The 6,378-nt window shown below is 37.2% G+C and overlaps 1 pseudogene; it reads right to left on the bottom strand.

Moving 5' to 3' along the window:
* Positions 1-4,592: 4,592 nt before the first annotated feature.
* On the bottom strand, positions 4,593-4,711 carry LOC119264452 (annotated as a pseudogene).
* Positions 4,712-6,378: the final 1,667 nt, after the last annotated feature.

Here is a 6,378-nt window from a genome sequence, read left to right as displayed (position 1 = left end):
AATCTTAAATAACTGGACTCCTAGACTAGATTTAGGAAAGAAAGGCTCTCAGTTCCCACAATACAGGCTTACAAATAGTAACACGCACAAACACACATACACACACATTCACAAACTAGAAATCTTAGAATGGAAAAATCCAAGAGCACATCCTCAGGAGTAAAAAAATAACTGTCTTGCTTACACATTGAAGGCCTACTGTATTCTTCCTCTCAGTGTAGTTGTGGACAGTCACAATGTCAATGATTACATCCTACATTGACATTCTTTGTCACCTGAGGAACAGTTTCTCTTCCTTTTTCCTTACCACTACACTGTCATGCTCAGTGAATGTGTACTTCATCAACCACATTTTCTGATGTCTTTTCTACTGATTTAAACACAGATGTGACCTTAGTTAATGTTCCTGTTGAAACATTAGTCAGTTGAGCAGTCTCTGTGACTGAAGCTCCTGCCATACAATAATGAACCTTCTTTCAAAGTTACTCAGATCTTTCCCTCTTGGTAATTTTTATCCAAAATCTGGTTCTGCAGGAATCTGCTCAGCATATACTGTTATATGCAGTTTATATTTAACTTCTTAACTGTCAGACACAGTTCCTGTCTGAGATCTGCAATCACGCAGTCACTCCAGTGACTTATGTGTCACCACTTATTTATTTTCATTTCCTTTTCCTTTGCACTCATCTGTACATCAACATTATAATGTATAATGTATATTTCAGCCTGGTGTTGTTTTTCATTGTATTCTAAAAACCCTAGAAAGCACTGGTAAAATGGGAAATGCATACAAAAAAAATCTGATAATTATTCTTTTTTTCCATGGCTGTTTGGTATGATGTTCAATTACACTAGATCTGAGACATGACAATGCTTGTCCTGAGAAACGAAGTTGTTTAGTCTGAGAAACAATGCCGTTTTGACACTGAGATCTAAGGATGTCCTAAAATGAACACTGTAGCCCCACCTAGGGTAAATGGGCATAAATTTACGTGTTGTTTACCTTGAAAATGGAAAAGCAAAGTGGTAAATGAATAGTCAATCATAGCAAATTTCACCTATGCTTGTTTCCATTTCCCTTTTTAGTCTGATGCTTAAAATGCATCCACACCGAAAACTGAATTGCAAACTGTCACTTTGCTATTGATTTATTGCATTTTCATTTTCTCAGATACGCAGTCTATTGCTATGAAAAAGAACTAAGAACATATATATTGCATTTTGATTTTAGCTTTGACATGTATTACGCATTTCATGAAGACAAGGCAAAGCCAAAGGGAACGTTGCATTTTCTTTTCTCTATTAGCTTTTCCACTTTAGATATGGCCATGAAATGCTAGAATAATTGCTAAATGTTAAATAATGAGAATAAATGCTAAATAAATGTATTTTTATTTTAGACACAACTGATGTGTGCTTATGTCAAAAGTTAAATAGCACATATATATATTTCCTTTGGTCATTTTGACAGGACATTTGTTCAGATGTTTGGAAAAAGAAATGGCAAAAAGTGGTTTTACATTTTATTGTTTAATTATCATATATTTTTAATTCCTTCCCATAGTAAACAACAACATTCAAGTAAAAATGTGAAATAGTGTAAATGAAAAAAAAAAATTCTTCAAAGAATTGGTGGGCCAAGTAAAATCTGTCAAAATGTATCTATACTGTGCTTACAACAGGCTTTCTTATAAAATGTGTTGGGATTAAACTGTGTTGTGATTAAAGCCCTCACCCTCCAAATCACTGACAATTAATGCACCCTTACCTGAAATTATGTTGAAATTAATAGAATACAGGATCATTCTCTTTGACTGGCTATAGCAAAGGTAAGAGGATTCATAGAGGATTTGTGTTTGGAAGCCGCCAATTGTAATGTCTTCAAAACCATTGTTAACGACTTGGATTTCTATGCTGATAAGTCATTTTTTATGTGGGTGACACACGTGCATCCCAAAAATGATCATTTACAGGTACAACCACAACAATCATTAGTTATCTGCAGATCTTGGAAAACTATATTCAGCCAAGGAAGAGACCTAGAGCAGTCGTGGCTGTAATGTATACATTACCCAGGGCTGCAAAACGCAAGTAAGTGGAATGGCATGTCTCCTTAAATAACATTTCATCCATCAAGAGGCTCCTGACCACTACAAATAGGGTTAAAATTTAAAGTCAGCATGGGCAAGTGAATGTACACCACCACTACTTTAACATGATGTTGTAAATTCCATAGAGATGCTAACAGAAATTAGTGTTATCATCAGTTTAGAAATAGTTATAAAGTCAAGGTGTACACGTTATTTGCCACTGTTTAAAGATATTTGCAAAATCCTTCTTTGTGTCTTCTTGAGTGCTTGCTCAAGATTCAACTCTCTCCAGCCTGGTTATAGTCGGTCTACAACTACCTTTCTGCACTCTCTTCAATCCTTGTCCCACCTGTCCTCTGTGCCACCTACAACCCTAATTATTTCCATCGTTATTATTAAGATCGATCAATAAAGCCAACTATTTTCACAGGTTACAGGTTTCAAGCTAAGACCACAAAACTATGCAGGATTGTAGTGCCTATATAAGAAAAGTACACTTGTGCCTTTAGGATTACTCACATATATGATTTTTGTACAGAATTTACTCAAACAAAGCAATTTTTTCTAATAAATGGCAAACTGTTAAGAAAATCCCAAAGTAACTGCCACAAATGAGGTCACTAGTGCAGTGAAACACCACATACACACTAGTGAATGCACACACCAGGGGGCAGTGAGCACACTTGCCTGGAGCCATAGTGCCCAGAGAGCAGTTGGGAGTTAGGTGCCTTGCTCAGGGGAACTTCAGTCACGTACTGTCAGCTCTGGGGACGGAACCAGTGGCCTTCCAGTCGCAAGGCTGGTTCCCATGACTGCCCCCAGCCCATGACTGACTGCTCATAGACATTATGCACTGTAATATACACATATTAGCAACCACCTGGTAGCAATGACCACCTGGTAGCAATGACCTAGCAACATTTTGGCAGCCACCTGGAATAACATAGCAATGGCCTAGCAACACCTTTCCAACCAACTAGGACACAAAGCAACAGCTTTGTCAAGCCAACAAAAAGTTTGTTCACAAACTTCTTCCTTCTGGTTCCCCTTATTACCAATGATGAGTCCACACTGAGTCATCAGAAACCCCGGGATCAGAGGCTGAGGAAGGTGATTAGCCTTAATGGTGTCACTAACCCTCAGACACTGTGCTAAACAGACGTTCCTCACTGGTCTGATCTTTTTAATGAGTTTCAGTGGGGTCCAGTGTGCTGCCTCTGCTTGTTTCAAATCTGTCATCAAACCAATTCCCACAAAACAGATGATCTTCTCCTCCATCATGAATTGCTTTGAGAGGCTTTTCCTTTTTTATTACTTTTCAAATACTTGTCTGTTTTAAAGTCATATTAAATAAAGACGGGTTCAGACTAATTTCATGCATTTCAGCAAGACATCTTTATACCAGGGAAACAGGAAGGCAGCTCTTATTTCCAAAAATGAGTGATTGATCTCACACACACACATACATATATATATATATATATATATATATATATATATATATATATATATATATATATATATATATAAATATAAAAATTAAAAATTACATTGACAATCAGATTTTTGCAGTTATCTAATTATTTACAAGGTCATGTAAAGAGCATCCTCTGATTTCTTCCGATTGAGAAATCCACTAAGGAGAGCTGGATTTTAGCTCAGTAATCAGATTTTTCGGTGCATGTAAACTCTTACTCAGATTACTTTCAGATTTTTCAACCTGCACATGTGCAAAAACACAAAAACCAACTACATGCTTGAGGAAATTAAGGATAAAAATGTTCTTCATCTTCTATGTGATGTATGCTCATATTTTCAGGTAAAGTGGTGAAATGTTTAATAAAAACAGCAGCAGCATGAAGTTTGAGTTTTACATTATGTTTACATCACGCCGCCTTCTGTCAGTTTATTGGCCGGTTGCAAAAAGTGAGCACTGAGCTTGGCTGTCTAATAAAAAGTGGATTTGAGTTCCGCAGTTTAAAAGCAGAATAACTGTAGCAGTCTCACCCCATTTTCTGCATTTTACAGGTGTTTGTAGAAGGTCAGTATCTGCAGATCTAAGATGATGTGTTGGAACATAAACAGACAGACATTCTATGATGTAAGCAGGTGCTTTAAAGCCATTTAGTGCTTTAAATCTAGGAGAAAGTTTTAAATGTATCCTGAAAGATACAGGTCACCAGTGCACGGGAGTGATATCAGCTCTCTGTTTTGTTGTTGGTTAGATCCACATTTGGTATGAATTGTTAAGGATGGATTGTTTTCTCCAGTAAGAAGTTCATTGCAGTAATTAAACCACAGAACCAAAGTTGTAGGACTGTTTTCTAAAATAAACAGCGGAATAGGAATATAACGGCTTTTGTCCAGTTCAAATTTACAATCTGCCTCAAAGGCCTCTTAGAGCACCACTGACTTCATGCAGCCCTGTAAATAAGGTATGATGAAAGAAAATATGAGTAAAAGTGGGAAAAAAAAACTCAAAAATGTGCTTCGGTGTGAAAAAGCTTAAAGCACCTGGTATTTCCAGACAGTCTTCCCTCCAAATACTAACCAGGACCGACTCTGCTTAGCTTCTGAGATCAGATGAGATCGGGCGTTCTCAGGGTGGTATGGCCGTAAGCAACAGTGACACTGTACATAAGACTATTTAGAGGTCTGGGCCAAGAGCAGCGTGTCATTTCGAGGCTATCAGAAAACTAAAAGAGCTCTGCTGCCCGAAAAGCAACACAGATTAGTAAGTGACCGTCTGGCATTGCTGCTACTGATCTCTGACTGTCTGGCATTGCTGCTACTGATCTCTGACTGTCTGGCATTGCTGCTACTGATCTCTGACTGTCTGGCATTGCTGCTACTGATCTCTGACTGTCTGGCATTGCTGCTACTGATCTCTGACTGTCTGGCATTGCTGCTACTGATCTCTGACTGTCTAGCATTGGTGCTACTGGTTGGTGAGCTGATTAGCTTATTGGCTAAATGAAGAAATTTGCTCTCACTGAGGTTATGAATGTACATAACACCTTTTCTTGCTCAATGTAGAAAAAGTGAGTACAAACTTGTGCATAGATAATTTATAAGCTAAGATTTTTCACAAAATCTCCATAGGAAACTACGTATTAATTTTGGACCTGCTCAAGAGTGCCCTGCAGCATCAACAAACCCAGAAAACACTCGAGTGGCAATTATCCTCATTACAAATACTCCAACCCATCCATCCAGTCAGCTTGGATATTCCTATGCCAGACCCAGAGACAACAGATAATAATAGAGCGAGTTTTTCTCCTTCGAAAGTCCACAAAACTGAACACAGGGTGAAAAAAACTAAGACACTTTTTTCCACCTGAAAAATTTATTTTGGTGGAAAAGTAATCCTGCTAGTGATTTTTATACAGTGTCTGGAATAATACAAAGTTACCTTTTTTTTAAGATCCTGATTATAATTATACCTCCATTCTGTTACTAGCCAGCCTTTGCCTTAGGGTGAGGCTAACAACCTCCACAAAAACTGTGGAGATGATTAAAGGACCAAGCCCACCCTACTTTCTCCCCTAGGACAAATCAATAGGACAAAAACAATACCACACTTACCAAGAAAACCCACATTTCAGAGGTTGTAAGGAGACATGTAATTATTTTAGTGTATTTTTTTGATCATTGTGTAAAATATGTATAGCCTAAATATTATGGGTGTATAGCGTCAAAGATTGTATTGGCTGTTTAAATAACAAACAATTAAAGATATATAAAATATATTTAAAAAATTTTAATACAAAAGTAGCCTATTTAAGCAATATCAGGAACTATGACCATTCCTGTGTCTCTGGGTTATAAATATGAGGTTACACACATATAAAATCCTTTTATAATCCATCAATGTAGGTAACACAGAACAGAAGTCTACTCCAATAAGACAGATGTTTTTTGACCTGCAAAGGTTAGGTGATTTTAATAAATCAGTAGTCAACTGAAATTACCATTATGCACAATGAGGGCGTTAATAATTTGCCCAGGATGAGGATGCTAGAGTAAACTGCCTTGACGAACAGTGAGGAGAATGATGAGAGGCAAAGAAGAGCCCGATGTTTTAAAACTGTATATTTCCGTAGAACTTTTAGTGGTTTTGACCTTTCAGTCGCCTTTCAATGCAAAATGTCATTGGTACTACAAATAGAATTGTGTAATGCGGCTGTGGGTGGACATTTCAGCAAGATAATGATCCTAAGCATACACCAAAAATGGGAACCTAATATCAGACATTTGCAATGTCAGTAATTTTTGAAACCTATGTTCT

This window comes from Pygocentrus nattereri, chromosome 11 (genome assembly GCF_015220715.1).
Source record: "Pygocentrus nattereri isolate fPygNat1 chromosome 11, fPygNat1.pri, whole genome shotgun sequence".
NCBI lineage: Eukaryota > Metazoa > Chordata > Actinopteri > Characiformes > Serrasalmidae > Pygocentrus > Pygocentrus nattereri.
The sequence above is the reverse complement of the archived record's forward strand: the minus strand, read 5'-3'. Positions and strand labels throughout refer to the sequence as shown.